The sequence below is a fragment of the Cyprinus carpio genome, chromosome A14 (assembly GCF_018340385.1).
Source record: "Cyprinus carpio isolate SPL01 chromosome A14, ASM1834038v1, whole genome shotgun sequence".
NCBI classification, from domain to species: domain Eukaryota; kingdom Metazoa; phylum Chordata; class Actinopteri; order Cypriniformes; family Cyprinidae; genus Cyprinus; species Cyprinus carpio.
The window spans coordinates 15198935-15215813 of record NC_056585.1 but is presented as its reverse complement, the minus strand read 5'-3'; the positions used below and the strand labels follow the sequence as shown (position 1 = coordinate 15215813).

General features: G+C 41.2%; 1 pseudogene; it reads left to right on the top strand.

Annotated features, from left to right (window-relative positions):
* Positions 1-2675: 2675 nt before the first annotated feature.
* Positions 2676-3987, top strand: LOC122147515 (annotated as a pseudogene).
* Positions 3988-16879: the final 12892 nt, after the last annotated feature.

The following is a 16879-nucleotide window of genomic DNA, read 5'->3' as shown; positions in this document are numbered from 1 at the left end:
TTCTAGGAAAGTGTATTTATAGTGTATTTATTTATTTAAAAATTAGAATGCATTCGGTGAGTAAAGCCATAACTGTATTAAATTAACTTGTATTCAGATATGACAGGGAAATTTATAAGAATAAGGAAGAAATTAAAACTGCATCAGGTAATTTTGTAATTAATTATTATTATTATTATTTTAAACTTCTTCTTGAAAGTACTATGGTGGGTGGGGAAAACATGTACATTAAATTAAAAGAAAAGAAAGAGAAAAATAAAAAATAAAAGGAAAATTAAGAGAAAAAAGCTGCATGTATGTTTTTATAATTATCAGATTTTTGCTCCAGGTTTATAAATTATTATTTTTTTTTTTAAACACCGTAAAGATAAATGGAAAAGCTTTTTTATCACAGTGCTAGATGTTGTGTTGCATGCACTAAATAAAGAGGCATTTTTACTTGTGGAATGAAAGGCAGATGCACATTATTCATGCTCTATTATAATTTTACATGCCATGTGATATAAAAATTTTGCAAAGCTCCTTTGAGTCTGGCAAACTTGCACATAAGACAAACGGGATAGATGTAGAACACTCTTGCCTTTTTTTACTACCTTTTTTTTTTTTTTTACTCCCATTGGGGCTCTGTCAAGACAAAAAAACCTACCTGCTTGGATAGAGAAAAAAAAAAAACTCAAAAAATTGTTTTCAGGTTTGCTGCCAACGTCTGAGTTTGAGTATATAAGCTAAGAACTACCTCAGGGAAACCTGGAGTGGGTTAGTTATTCAAGAGGTCTATTTGGGAAACAGATTGTGTTTATGTTGCACAGGTTAACCAGACTCATATTAAGAGAGTCAAGCCGTTCAGCCAGTGATGTAATTGTTAGCAGTCTGTTCCTCAGAATGTAATGTTCTGGTATAAGATGTTAAGAGTTCTGTTCCTTTCATTTATTTTGTATCCAGGATTTTCAAACACACTTGTTTTATTTACTGAAACTTTGATGGCACAGTATATCACTGTGGGTCAAAGTTTAAGCATTTAAATGTAGACATTGTCTCGTAAGTGATGATGGAAAGAAATGAACCTGTCAGCATATAAACCCAATGGCTCCTGTGCCTCAGAGAGATTTCTCAAGGCATGCTGCAGTCTCAAGCAAGGAATTTTCTCGGCTGTTTGAGGAATGCTAAGGGGAGGGACTAGAGCCCCATGGTGAAGGAAATACTTTCTGCAGCTCGGAATGGGGCTTTTTTAGCCCAGTCAATAAACCTTTGCCCATTTTTCAACAACATGACTGTTTTAACATCCATCTTTGCCAAACTATGGCGGCTAGAACTGCACAATATCAGCATTAAGATTTATTTACAGGAGGTTTTTAGAACTATAAATGTGTGAAAGCATTGTACGGTCTACAAAAGTTTGCCCGCAGGCTCTGTAAATCACAGCAAACTGTGAAAAGAATAATTTTGACCACAAATCCTTGAACTTTATATATAGGATTTCTTTTATAAGTCTGTGCGCAAAAAAAACGACGACAAAAAAAAAACTAATATGACTCATTTTTTTAACAGGGGACTCATGAAAGCTAGAATTACTTGAAAGACATATAATACTCTTGACTTTTAAAATAATTATATACTCCCATTTGAGCACATTGCTACTATAGCTGAAATTTAAAAAGCAACCAAATGATTGTGACAGCAATGGTGAGATCATGAAATAAAATACAAATCAGGCTAATATTTGCCAAAACCTGTCCAATTATTCTGTCTAATAAAAAAGGCATGTCATATTATATGCAGCAACCTTTTGTTTGTTAGGCTGAAAAACAATTAAGTGCACTTTTAAAATAAACCCTCATAATTGTGGGAATACTTTGTGGGTTGTGCTAAATTTTACAATTATAACCTAGGTTGAGCAATACTTGCTTTGTGAACTGAAAAAGCACTGCAAATGGCATAGCTGTGAATGTGTTGTATAATTTTCAATTGTCTCTCGAGTGATTGTTGTGTTTTTCTACCATTACAGACCTCAGCAGAAGTGCCAGTTTGTCGGAGAAGGAGCTGAAGGAGGCACGGACCAAGAGGTCAGATCATTGCTGCTCAGCTCCAGGCCAATTCCAAACTCTAAAGGCGTCCAACTTTTCAACCGGCGCAGACAGAGAGTGAACGCTTTCACACTCGTAAGCGTTGCAGGAGGGAGAGTGGAAAGCATCCAAGAATGTAATTGATTCATCTTTTGAAAGTCCACGGGACATGGGACAAACATCACTCGACTGAGGACCAGGACAAAGAGTTGAATCGTAGAAAACCTCACGTGGTCCGGCCGGCAGAATCTGCAGTACTGGGAGTGACATGGAAGATGCTAGTGAGGTTACACGGGAGGATGTAGCAGAAGAAAGTGGCCAAGACAGACACTTTCTCCCTGTCAACGAGAAGGATGAGGAGCTTCAGAAGACCTCTCAGAGCATGTGAAGGATGAGGTTACTCTTAGAAGTGATAATACCCCTGCTGTTATGGACAGAACTGGACAAGATGAAGCTGAAGACAATGGAGCACAACAATAAAGAAATCCCAATGGATTACAGTGCACAATGCAATGGAAAAGCAGATAAGACAGTGACCTAAAACAGCCCACCATCATGAACAGAACAGCTCGCCCATTTTTCTCCCCAACAACAGTAGGATCCTCTGAAGTCATGGACGTCCCTCCAGCCCCATCTTATGACTCTACAGCACACTTTGAACCTTCAACTTACCAAGTGCACCCAAGACCTGTTTTCTCTCGCCACCACCACCTCCACCTTCATATCCAACTCCTCCTCTCCCAAGCTTCTCCAGCCCCTCCTCCACCTAACACAGCCCATGCTCCCTCACCTAAGCCTTCTTCTTACTACATCCGCCCATATGCCCCCAGGCCACATTTGTCCCAAACCTCTTGAGTGAGAAGAGAGATCTGTCACTCCCATCAGAACTGGCATCCTGACGAGGGCAGGCTCGCAGAGCGACCCGCAAGTCGATTGTTCACATTTCAGGAGAAGCCAAAAGTTGCTCCGAATTTTCCCGAACTCCTGTCCTTAGTGCAGTGTGGAGATGAAAAAGAAGAAAAAAACCCCCAGCCAGATGCAGGGCAGGAAGAGGAGCTACTGGCTCTTGGGGCTGAAGCCTCAAACTTCCTGGGCCAAGGATGAGGATATTCACGAGGGAAGCTGCACGGTGCCAGAGTGGGGGGCTTCGAGTTTGAAAAGCTCCAGGACACGTGCCAGGATAGAGCACAAGCCTGAGCAAACCCTGACCGATGCTTCAGGAAAAGGAGCCGAACTGTTTGCCAAACGCCAGTCGAGGATGGAAAGGTATGTCCATGGCAGCAAGGACCCGAGATCGCCCTCTCCTACCATGTCCTTGCCTCCTTCGTGGGTGTATCCATCCAACATGCCCGGTCGAGTGAAGGCCATAGTAAAACTCCTCCAATATAAGTACACAAATTTCAAAAACACTTCAAGCTCAGCAGGCAAAACTCAGAAAAAGACTGTCCCTGCCAAAACGGCATCCACCTGTTCCAGCTCCACCTCCAGAAATACCCTTGGAAACCGAAACGGCTGCACTAAAATCGAGATGGAGCTGTCCAAAACATCAGCCATACCAGCTCAACTCATCCCTCTTCATCTTCAACCCAACAAAAGATCCCTACAGCACTCTTCCCAGAGCTGCCCCAGCTCCTAAATCTGCCGTGACCGCTCACTCCTTCTCCAGACAATCATCCCTTCCAACAAGCTCGTTGCCATCTCCGTACAGCCCATCTGCCGCCTATCGGTCAGCCCATTGCTTTTCACCTCCTATGACGCCTCTTAGTCCCATCACAGCAGGCAGTGTCAGTTCCCCAGTGTCACCTTTAGCTCCAGAACGTGTGGCTTCACCTCGCTCTGGCGTCCAAGCATGCCACGTCCCACGTTCTCCACCAAAAAAGCTGGTATCAGCCCACAGGTGTGGAAACCCTCTTCATTCTTTTGAACCTTTTCAAATTCTGCTCTTCTTCTCTGTCTTTATGTACTCTTCAGACCAAAGTATAATGGAAGTAAAGTAAAAGAGATACATATCAGACTGACTGTCCACTTAGAAGTAACAAGAGAGCAGGTAAGGTACAAAAAAGTAGCTCTGCAGGAAACACGAAATCTAGCACTTTTGGTCAATAAATAAATCCATTTGCCTATAAAACTGACTTAAATTGTAATTCATAAAACTGGCCACCAGAGGGCCATAAATTGAACCTTACTTATGTTTTAATTAAGACATTGTAATTGAATGCAGCTTTGAGTTTCAGAACTACAGTTTATTCATTTTTGTGCTGATGCCAGATATATTTTAGGTACAAAACCAGTGTGTCATTTTCCAACCACATGCCTCCAAGTTTTCAGGTTGGAGTTGGTACAAAGCTCATAAGCAGTTTAGCAGATGGTGTTTTGCATTTTTATGATGTACCAAATATACAATTTAATATAAAGTAGGATGATATGAGAGCCTCTTCCTATTATGACACCTGTACTGTTCTTTATCTTAATTAGTTCTGTGTGCTTTTCTTTGATTAATAGTTCTAGTTTACAACTTGCATACTGCACAAACAGTATGTACTTAATGTAGTGGGCATACACTCCTCTATGTGCTACTGCAGGCATCTGATTTAAACAAAGCATGATTGAGTTAATGTCATTCTAGCTTTTATTTTTATCACCACATACCCTACCTATTTTTATTCTGATTGTTTCCAAACAAATTGTTTCATTCTGGCTTCTTCTCTTTCAAATGCTTTGGTCTACTCTGTTTCATTAAAGCACAGTTTCTTTTCTGTCTCTGGTTTTCATACTTTATTATCTTCTTCTGTTGACTAATTTGCTGAATTTCCTGTTTGGATTTCTTCTTCTATTTTCAGCATCCCCTCTAATCAGTTTCAGTTTTTGTTAGTGTCTGTCCTTCTCTTCAGCGATAAGAATCCCAGGCTGGCTTTCCCGAGTCGTTTTTATCTGTACCAACAAATCAAAGAAATGCATATCAGAGCCCACCCGCTCGTGTGGTGCTCTGACCCACAATGCAATTCTAAAAAAGATTTTTAACGCTGACTGAATATGTATGTGCCCCGCAACATTCCTGGTCTGCCTGCTGAAAATGCACATCTGAGCCAAAAACAGGCCCCTGTGGGCTTGAGCTTTAGGCTAGCGGCCTTGACCGCTGGCCTCGCTCATGCTTGGAAAAAACACATTTGCTGGAGGTGAAAACATTACCCCAGCAGTCTCGGCAGGGATGCAAAATGCCATATCTCCAGTCAACGGTTAGTGGTCCTACGGCCAGCGTGTATGCAAAAGCGATCTGAAGGGATGTTCAATGATATCCTTGGTGTGGGCTGGGTTACAACTACTCAGGACATGGGACGCACGCAGGAAATAAACACCACCTCCGTGTCACTCACAGGGTGTCATGAGAATGGCGTGATATCGACCACATCACAGTACTGACGTTGCAGGCAGTGCGTGCAGGCGGAGTGTTTTAGATGCTTCAGTGGCGTGTTATAAAGGCTATCGTTAACCAACGTGGGCTTAAGAGAAAGCGTGGCATTTGCACTGCTAGATTGGAACTTTAAAGGTTGGGATTTTTACTGGTTCTTGAATGACGTTTGGATCCAGGCGATTGTTCTGTACTCTGGTACAGACTCCCGTGTGAATGAGAAAAGATGTACTGTTCCAGTGCATTCACGCACTATCTAGATTTATAACAAACGTTGCATAAAAAAAATGAATCATAAAATGGCTCAATAATAAGGATGTGACAGCTGGCGGTAAGTGTGAGCTAACTGGATCAACCAGCTATATAATGTATATAACTATGTATTTTATAATAAATATAAGAATAGTCTGATAATCGATATAGAGTGATGACAATATATAATATAATGAGTCTCTCTTATGCATGTCTATGTATTTGAAATTGTTGCATTATTTTTGATACCACTGCGGAAAAAAAGTCGTGGTTTGCTTTATTGCCTCGTTTGGAACTATTCTCCTCAGCCAGCCTTATGCTTGTCGCAAAGTTATCCTTATTGGAATTTGTTAGCATGATGATGCCAGATGAATAACACCTAATATGGCAACATTGATGTCCTGCCTGACGATTATCTGCCCAGTTTGAAAAGTAAAACGTAGTGACTTTTGATTCACTCTGGTTGTGCATATAATAAAGTTTCAGCTAGTTAGATATGTAAAGCTACCATTTTTGTTTGTAAAAAAATCTAGAAATTACTGATCATTTTACTTTAGACTTTATTTGATAGCACTTTATACAAATTTTTTTTAAAGCAGCTTCACACAGTAATAAACATGAAACAGAATCAATGAGGTAAAAACTCCAAATGTGGGACAAATTTAAACTTCTGCTTGTAAAACAGTTCTATTACAATATGTTTATGGCAAAAAGATATATAATAATACATGTTAAAAAAGTATTTTTTTAATATATTATAAAATTAAAATACTTTAAACGGTATAAAGCATCAAAACGTTGTCTATAAAATACAATATAATTTTTAAAATAAACATTAAATAAGGGGGCGTACATTTTTAATATGAACTTTTAAATAATAATATGTAAATACAAATTATAAAAATGTATATATAAACTGATCACTTACCACATTTCTTTCTGTTGAGGTCAGTAGTAAGAATCTTCGGCGCAAAGCTAAAAGACATTTTGCACTATGGCCACCAGAAAAATACCTTTCTTTGAAGCCATGCTATTATTCAGTGCTGTGCGTTATTTGCGTGTATTTAGTGATAGAGAAAAGAAATTAAAGGGATGTCTCACGCGCCTAACAGTCATCGTTTCTTAACTTTTGTCTTATCAGATTACGGCAGGAGGACCCGGCACAACAAGCAATAGCCCTCGGCTCCACCACCCACCAACCTCAAAGAGACGCCAACAACCTCCACTGACGCTTCACAAGCCCTGAGGTGTTATCCAGCACAGGGTCGAGACGAGGCCCCAGCAGCCAGCCATCTAGTGACCTCTACATCAACCAGCCAATCTACAAGCCACACTCATCGTCCCCTTCACCCCAGGCCCATCCCATAAGTCTCCGTTCAGAGACATGCCCTCCCCACGCCGTATCCAAAAGCCCATTGCAACCCACTGCAATCTGCAGGTACCCGGTTCTAGGGTGTCGACCGCCACCTCTCCTGTGTCTCCACATCTGGGAAAACAGTGGTGCCAGTACCAGCAGCTGTCAGCCAGGATCAACAAAAGCAAAACCCACGCAATATTTGGCCAAACAAAACATCATTCAATGGCGCCAAGCGGAAAAAACAGTCTATCTCCCGGGGCGAATGAGCAGCCGCAATCTAACCCATCTCCCCAGTGCGTGGCCAGATCCATGCCTTACGACCACAAACCAGTCCATCCATTCAGCTCACGGATAGGGGGGGGCTCCAATTCGCCCACCCTTACCAGTCCCTCTCCCACACGCCATGATCCACTCTCCGGTGCAGTGTTGTAGTCAACACTCGTCTCGATGAACTGGACTCTGCTTGCCTACGGTGGAGTTCTTGGGGATTCAGGTCTGACGCTCTTCCTGGAGTTTAAGTGAAGACTAGCTACTAGATACCTGCCCCCGTGGGCATTGGGACGCAGCAGTCTTGCAGTGGAAGAAGAGGGGAGTGGTGCCTGAAGATTGTCGGAAGCCACTTAGGGTAAGCGATATCCTGTCCGCCTGCTTTCGTTGTAGACCCAAAGTGTACCCTTCAATATTGCATGTAAAGCATTTGGGAGTTTTTCTAGTACATTGCCTGGATGTTGACTATGTTGGACTGATTGTGATGGCACTCTGTTCGTAGTCACCGCCCTTCCTTGGTCGTTCCCCACCGTTTGGAGTCCGTACGTTGTTGTTTTTTTATCTCCACGCCGGTGATGCATTTCCCCGGTTTCCTTTTTTCCGTGCCCAACAATCGTGTTTATAGTCGTACCCCCCCAAAAAATCCCTCTAAAAGTCCCGATAAGAAATTTGTTGTTCTTTTCCTTGCATCCCCCCGCCTTTCCCCCCCCATGTCTCATGGTTTCCCCAAAAACTCTTCCACCGCCTGTTTTCCCCCCCCCCCCCCCCCACCAGTAATCCTCCGGCATGTTCTTACGCCCCCCCTCGGCAGGCCCAATGTGCCCACTGATGCCTGCCGTCCTGGATGCCTGCCCTTCTCCGCTTTGCTGTGTCCGGACTCCCTTCCCTTTAGGCCTCTCCCCGTTCTTTAAAACGTGTCCATTGTTTACTGTCTTGTGCTTCCCTGCAGCTGTTCGTGGGCTTCTGTCCCCCAACCCCTTCCCCATCTTTTACCTAACCCTCCGTTATTGGGAACGGTCCTGTTGGTGTGCCACTTGCATCCCCCCCGCCCGCCCCTGTGTCCTCCATGTCCTCCCCTCAATGTTTTACTCCCCCCGAGTCTGCCTGCCTTTCTGATCCTGGCCCCCCACTGCGAGGTGCATCTCCCCATTTTTCGCAACAAACGTCCCTATGCTGGCTGAATGCGCCCTCTCCCCTGTCCCCTCCCTCCCCTGGACTCTCTGTTGTTGTGGTTGGTTGGAGCTGACTGCATCGTCCAGATTAGATCTAATTCACGGTCCCTGCTTTGCCACCACATACCGTGTGCAATCACACTGCCGACTACATTTTTCTTTTACCGTGACCTGGTTCCTGGCACGTTCCAATTTTGTCTCCTTTCTATGAGTCACCCATGACGTAGGGCCCTCTTTACATGCCTCCGCACCAGTTTTGTCCCCCAAAGAAGCGGTTGCTGGGTCTTACTACATCCACCCTTTTCTCTTTTGCACGGATTTTCTCAAGTACGTCTGGAGTTATTCACCTCATTTGTTCAACTCTAAAAGCGTATGGTCCCTTTTCACTTTTTTTGTCTCAGTATGCTTTTTTGACAATGTGTTTAGAAGTATTGCCACGTCCCTAATATACGTAGGTTCGGCACTTGGCGGGCCAACTTGCCCCGACTTCTGACTGTGCTATTGCTGCATTGATTGAGCTGTACTGACAGAAGTGCGACCACGAGCAAAGTTTTTTATGATGCGGGAGAATGGTTTTAACGGGGGGAAACTTCTTACATAAACGTATTACTATAACTGGAAGCTGCTGGTGCTTTGGAAGCCAATGCGGGTTTCATATTAGTTTTAGTGCTGAACATATGGGGATGGAAATAAAATTGGTCTTATGCACAAACAGGCAATGGTGAAAAAATTAAGCATTAGGAGGTTTGTTCAGTGTGTTCATGAATGCACCTTGCTTAGATGGCAATTAGTTATATTTCCAAAGAGGGCAAAACTCCTCACAAAGGAGGGGATAGACAGAATTAGGGCTGAGCTTTATAATAATTTGTTAAAGAAGACTCCCACATGACATTTCAGTATGTCACATAAAAAGGGACTGAAGTCATTCTGGGTTAAGGTGACATGAGAGCGTCTGTATGGTAGAGGAAGGTGAATTCTGAATAATGGCTTGACTGTTTAGCCCATTTCCACAACTAAATCTATTTCATGTGGCACTTGTAAGGTTTATAATTTATGTAAGCATCACCTCTTACACGTGTCAGACTGTCTACAGCATGCATTTTCACATGCTAGGATAATTTGCTGCCATTACACACTGTCTAATGCGTGGTAGATGTGTAATTCACACTACTTAACAAACCCAATGTTTGTATGTCTTAGTTCTGAACTTACCATCTTGAAATCGGTCTGAAGAGCTTCATCCGACAATAGACATCACATTGTTAAGGGATTGCGTCTATCAAGGGTTCATGCTTACCAAGTGGACTCATGTTAGCCTGCGACTCCATACTGACGATCACTCAACACGATTGAGGAAAAGATCATTCTCTGAGTTGGTTGCCATCAGCAGATTTTTGAGTAGTTTGCTCATAGGGGGAATTTTGATTGACAGGAGCAGCAGCTGTAAAGTGGACCTCGCGGGACTTTGGTGAGAATACTGTTATCAACTCCACGGATGTTTACCGCCCCTGATGTACTGGTGAGATCCTTCATTTGCATTCTTGCTTGATTCAACTTACATATTCACTGTTCATTACAAACATTCATGTCTCAGAAATAACCGAGCGATCATATTTCTCTGTCTGTTCACGTTGTTTTAAATTAAGTGAATAAACACACACTACACAATTTGTCATATTCTTGATACAAATGTTTTCGTTTTCTTGCTACTATTTTGATGATGAAAGCACAAACCTGGGAACCTGTCTTAATAACAAATGCACACAGTGTTTCGTACCCTACTGATTTCCATCACTATGTAGACAAACACCTTTTTATTTTTTTGGGGCCAAAAAAAAAAAAAAGATTTTTTTAATTTTTTATAACAGATAGTATATTATAGTACGCTGTGAGGGAAAAGGTATGTTAGTCTGTAGTTTATATTCTGACCTCTTTTACTGATACTGTGATAGGACATGGTGGAGAACTATTTACATCAAAAAAACTGTAGGGAATTATTATGATTTGAGATTTGAGAAAATTAATCAAGATGCTATGTTGATATTGGTATTATTGGTGATTATTATTTTTTTATTATCCTGCTACTTACTATTTTCAGAATTGGGACAGGATCAGAAAATTATACTTAATATCAGTTAATCTCGTCTGGTGCATTGCATTCATAAACTAGAATTAAGTACAAATTCTTTAATCAAAAAAAAGTGTGGATATTTCTTGAGCAGATAAACGGCATTAGAAAGGACTACAGATGCTTGGGGCAATACCGCCACCTCTAGGACCAAAGTGATCAACTGGTTTTCATCAACTGCGTATCACATCGCTGGCACGGATACGACAAATATCGAAAAGAATGTAAAATATTAATCTTCACAAATATAAATTAGTCATTATTGATGGCGAGATTATTGAATAACTATATAATAACACCTAGATGTACTTTAGTATTCAAATGTAGCAGTATGCCTCAAAATATAGTACTCTAAAAGTAATTATTAATTAGATTAGTAATTGTTTGTATGTCTTCATCCAGGAACGAGTCTGCAACACATGGTCCCCAGTGCACGTCGCAAGAGAGTAGAACAGTTTGACTCTTTCTGTTTGGTAAACGCAAAGCCCGTTTTATGATATGCGAGAATTAAAAATGAGAGAAATAAAGGATGGATTGTCCATGAGCTACTATGAGCTGTCCATAGCATGTTAATATATTTTTTTCCCGTTTAGATACATTGACTTATGTTAACATGCTTCTCATTCTCCAGAGGACAGATGCTGAAGAAAGAACAGCTCCAATGGCAGCACTGATGAATTACAACAACAACCGGTAAGTGACAAAAAGACAATAAAACTCTTAGCTGGTCTGGTAAAATTGTATTGATTTTACATATTTAAAATGGCATGATTAGTGGCAGCGTTTAATATACTGCCCAAAGTATTACCACTTGCAAGCATGTATCGGACAATAAAAGGCGATGAGGAATGTAAATACAGAAATATGACAACTAAAGGGTCAATCAAAGGAAAGGAACAAAGTAAAAGAAAAAAATAAATAAAAAAGAGTTTGCATAGAACTTATGAAAAAGGTAAATGCCAGTCTCTTGCAGGGTGTGACAAGGGTTTGGGTGGGATAGGGGAAGGGGTTAAATAATCTACAACACCTCCATAGTAAGTATATTAATTGATTTTTTTATTTATTTATATTGTATATAAACCAACATCGTGTTTACATAATTCATTAAGACGGTGTTTGTTGGGAAAATTACCTTAAACAATAATATAGGAAATACTTGGTGAAAGACGTGTGTATAGGTGTGAAAGACATGCTTGGACCTTGTTGGTGAAATATAAATCATCAATTACAGGGGCTACGGGGGGGGGGGGCGCTGACCGGAACTTGTTTATTATGGACAGCTTGTTCAGTGTTTGACCGGGAAAGCTCGGTGTCCGCGGCTTGCGCGCGTGTCACGCCTTTTTCTCAGTTCTTTCTGGATGGTGTGGAATGTGTTCCTCGGGACCATTCACACACAGGTTACAGATATGCAACACATCTCATGACACCACTCCACAGCGGCGCGGGTGTTTTATCAGGGGCGAATCCCGGTAAAATTAATTTTCCCAACCAATTAAACTCCTCTACACCGGTGTTTATATAGTTGAAAAACGGAATGAAAGAGATTCCTTTCCAGAGGCAGAAAGCGTTTGGGTGCGGGTGGTTTGTTGGTGGTTTTCGCCGATGTGTTTGCTGGTTCGCAGCCTCTGCGGCTTTAAAAATAATAGATACAGGAAATCTCCTTTGAGGCGGTATTTTTGCCGCTCCGTTTTTTTTAGAGTTTTTCGCAGATTGAATCCGTTGAATCAACACAACAGTGTTGCTGGGCATGGACAAAATGAGGCAGAAAACAGCATCATTTTCAAGGGAGCAGAGGTCAGCTGCCTGTGTTAAGTGGACTTGTTTGTTCCGGATTCAACACTACTATGTTTGGGGACGTTTGTGTGATCTGAGGTTTCATTTGTTGCGTGTAATCTTTCTCGCCAACTCCTATGAATTGGCCTTTCATAGCTTTTCATTGTGTGTTTCCATTCATACTGGGAATGGCAAAACAAGTTAGGATCGGACTTTTTTGTCTTATTTATTCCAAACAGCATGTGAACTTTATGAATGTGTTTTTTTATGTATATAGTGCCCTGTAACAGTGCTATGTATTTAGTTATTGATTTGTACTGGTTATTTACATGATCCTCTCCTGATGAGTTAATTATGTTGGATTACATTCTCAAAATACTCAGCCAGGTAAAATAATAAAAATAAAGATAAAATAAATTTCGTGTTCCCAGGGAATTGGAATTAGTAGAAATATTTAGTTTTTCTCAGTATTAAAACCGATTCAGGATCACTGACGGAATACATCCCATTGAGTTATTGATGGGGACTTTAGTTTGTACACAAAAAAGTGTGTCCTGTCTTGGTGTTTTCTCCAGATGGCTGAACTGGACTATCTCCTTATCTGAATATGTCCTGTAAGAACAGAGACAGAATTCTTTTAGTGTGTCCTGATTTTAGTGTGTATTTGAGTTTTCAAATGACCGCCCCAGCCCAAATTTTAGTCATGAAATTAGATATTTTATCCAGTTTTTTAAAAGGTCTTTTGTTTAATTACAAAGGAGTGTATATATATAGTATATATCTACTATATATATATATATATTATATATCTATATCTATATATATATAGATATATATATATATATAGAAAATTTAATAGTACTTTTTTTTTTTAAGAATCTTCCACTTAAATGCTATTCCATACTATGACAGTACACTATTTGACGAAAGGGCCTGAGGTCAATATTACGAAAACCGAGTAACAAAGCCCCATTAACGTAATCCCATAAAGCTTGTGCGCTATATTGAAGTTAAATTTCTATGGCTCATGGAGACTTGTGGCATAAGCCAAGGAACCATAATGGACCAAACTGTTATTGGGCTTGTTAGTATGTGTCCTTTATGGGGCTTTCTTAGACGTGTGTTCAGTAATTGTATGGAAAATAGTATCCAGTTTTCTATGCCGTTGACTACACCAACATAGGGTTCAGAACAAACCTTGCGTAGCCTCAAATGCCAAACCAAAAACCAACTCTTTATTTTGGGGTGCCGTCTCGCTTAACGTGACTCTGAAGCCCCTTATGGATATAGCCGTTTTTCTGCCACTTACATCCTCAATGCAGGTAACGCAATAATGTTGCCTCATGTTTTTTCCATCATATGATGTTCCATGGTAAGATATTCTCGAGTAAATTGTTGAGATAAAGTGAACAAATCTCCCATGAGTTCCCATTTCTGGACCTGTGAACATTTCGCCTGTGAAGCGTGATTCTACCGTTAAGTTTCTTGATGTCGTAAATTCCCGGCCTTCCAATGTTACTAGTATTGATGGTGTAGTGACAGACCCGTCTGGAGGGTGTGGGGGTTATTGGCGTGCTTTAGAGTGGCTGTTGCCTCTGTAGACAGTCTAACCCTCCCTCGACCATATGTTCCCATGTTATCGAGAGCGCTGTTGTGTTTTGTTGGAAAACTTAGACGCCTGATGTTTTTCACAACCAAATCCATGGCCAGACTGTCAGCATAATATTCATGGAAACTGAAATCAACCCTGCTGTATCTTAAATTAAACCCTATGAATTGGCGTTTCAGGAGCAATTAAAACAAAGTCAAATCTGATACTTAAAGGGTAGGTTCACTACCAAATAGGAAAATTCTGTCAAGTGAATTACGCACCCTCATGTGGTTCACAAACACGGAAGACCTTGCGTTCAGTTGTCGTTAACTACAATCTAAGAGTTTTTTTTCGATGGAATCTCTGGACCTAGTCTGACCCTGCATAGCAGCAATGCACACTGAAAATGTTTTGCCCATGTCCATAAACGTAGCAAGGAGTATCTGTAAACATAATCCATGTGACATCAGTGGTTTATCCAAACAATTATACGAGCAGCAACGAGAATACTTTTGTTACAAAAGCTGCGTCAACGCGATATGCTCTGTGTCATTCAGATCAAATCCCCCCCCGCCCCACCCCCCCACCCCCCCCCCCCCCCCCCCCCCCCCCTCCCCCCCCCACCCCCCCCCCCCCCCCCAGCCCCCGCCCCCCCCCGCCCACCCCCCCACCCCCCCTCCCCCCCTCCCCCCGCACCAACGTAGGAAACACAAGTTTTTTTCGCGTGAGCGAAGCTGAGATATTCTGTCCAAAAATGTGCTACAAGGGTGATGCGGGAGGAGACAAATTGTTGAATCAAGTCGTATTTTTTTTCTTTTGCGCACGAAAAAACTATTGTCTCGTAGCTCGTATGTAGTGCGATAACCACTGGATGTCACCTGGATTATTTTCGTTTCGGCTTGGGAACAATTTCCGTTGCATGCTGTTATGCAGGGTTCCAGAAGCTCAGATTCCAGTGAAAAAAATCTTAATTTATGTTTCCGAAGATGAATGAAGGTCTTATGGGTTTGAAACCACACAAGGGTAATTAATGACAGAATTTTTATATTTGGGTGAAATCTTACCCTTTAATATTCACCTAAAAATGAAAGTTCTGTCATCATTTACTCACCCTCACGGTCCTTTCTTCTGTGGAACACAAAAGAAGATATTTTGGGAAAAATATTTTGAGAAGTGTTTTTTGTACATGCAATGAGCGTCAAGTGTTATTTTGACTTACTTTGTATGGACAAAAATGGTTAATGCTTTAAAACTTAAAAAAAATGCATGAAATAAAATTAGTTATATCAAATAAGTTGAAGTACTTAAATGACTAAACTGAAACGAACAGAAAATAGGAAATTTTAAAATGTAAAAAAAAAAAAATTTAAAGCTGAAACTTTAAAGGTAAAATTAAATTGAAAATATAGAAATAAAATATAACTGAAATATACTTTAAAATTATAAATAATACTAAAATAAACAATGTCAGGTTTGTGATAGAGTGTAAAAACTGCGTTTTACATTTTCAACTTTACCCTAAGAAATAAAAAAGGATCTATACATGGTTGACTACTGTTTGGAAGAAGAAAGTGTATTTGAACTTGATTTTCTAACATTTGTCTTAGTAAACATGGAACTGGTGTTTATGGGTGACCATCAGGATTAAGTTACGTACTTGTGTAAGGATTCAAATCCCGAACCCCTAATATGACCACTAAGCAGATCAATAATTAAGCGTCTAATCGTCACCATACTTCTTCTTGTCATCTTATTGTCCCTCGTCATGTCCTGCAAGTGCTCTTTTATTGTCTATCGACCTCTTTTTGGTCTTAGACAGATCATGGATGTGACCCCTCTGTGCACCCATACTATATGACCAGGTCTGATTGGCTGAGCGTGGAAGACAGCTCCCCGATCGGCCAGCAACCTGGGCCTGATCCCTACAGAGCAACTCACATACTTTTACAGCTCCTCAACCTGGCTGACAAACAGCTGATGGCCAGTAATTATAGACACCTTGCTCTGTAATCACAGTCTGAACATGTTACCCAGGCGGGCCTTTTAAAAGGACATCTTAACGTTCCCACTGTCAGACGCCCACCCCTAGCAATCTTTAATTCCTCCTCTCCAAATTCTCCTCCTCCTTTACATTGGTGAGCCTCCCCAGCCCCTCTTTGTCTTTATTCAAAATGAAGATGTTTGGGGGTGTGAGCAAATGGTGTGCGATGAGAGGGGACATGCACATTCCCACAGCCGTCTGAGGGGCCCGAAAGTGCAAGCCATGGCCCTGTGTGTCTCAGGAACCCCATTCAGTCTCTTGCTTTATGGGAGCTGATGGGGCCGTGATGATGCCTATTGGATCACAACACACTGCCCCTGATGCAACAAAAAGCATTGACTGCTGTGTTTGTTGCACACCTGTAATGTGTGTGGCTAGTGGTATTGTGCAATAAAGTAGTCTACCTTTCTGATTTCCCGAACGTGTTCTAGTGTCGTGGTTTTTTTGTCCTTGCTTGAGCTCTTGCATGTGTTTCCTTTCGTGATCCCCCTCCAAGCTCATGTTGGTGATGGGAACCACACGTCAGTTCCCCCTTCTTCCTCTGTTGCTCTGGAAGGAGTTTATTTCCATGACCGCTTCCCAGCAGGCCCTTACTCTGTCTCGCATTAATATTGAGCTCCACAGTCTACACTCAAACACATATGAATACAGCTAGAGTCACTCTCAGAACGTCCCATCAATTATTAACAAATGACCGCTTGTAACGTTAAGTTGATATTTGAGCCCCTGCTGATATTCAGCAATTATGTGGTAATAACAAATGGCGGTTCTTTGCCGTTTTATGGTTTTTGTTGTTGTTTGGAAAATAGGACTAAAGCTCATGTGA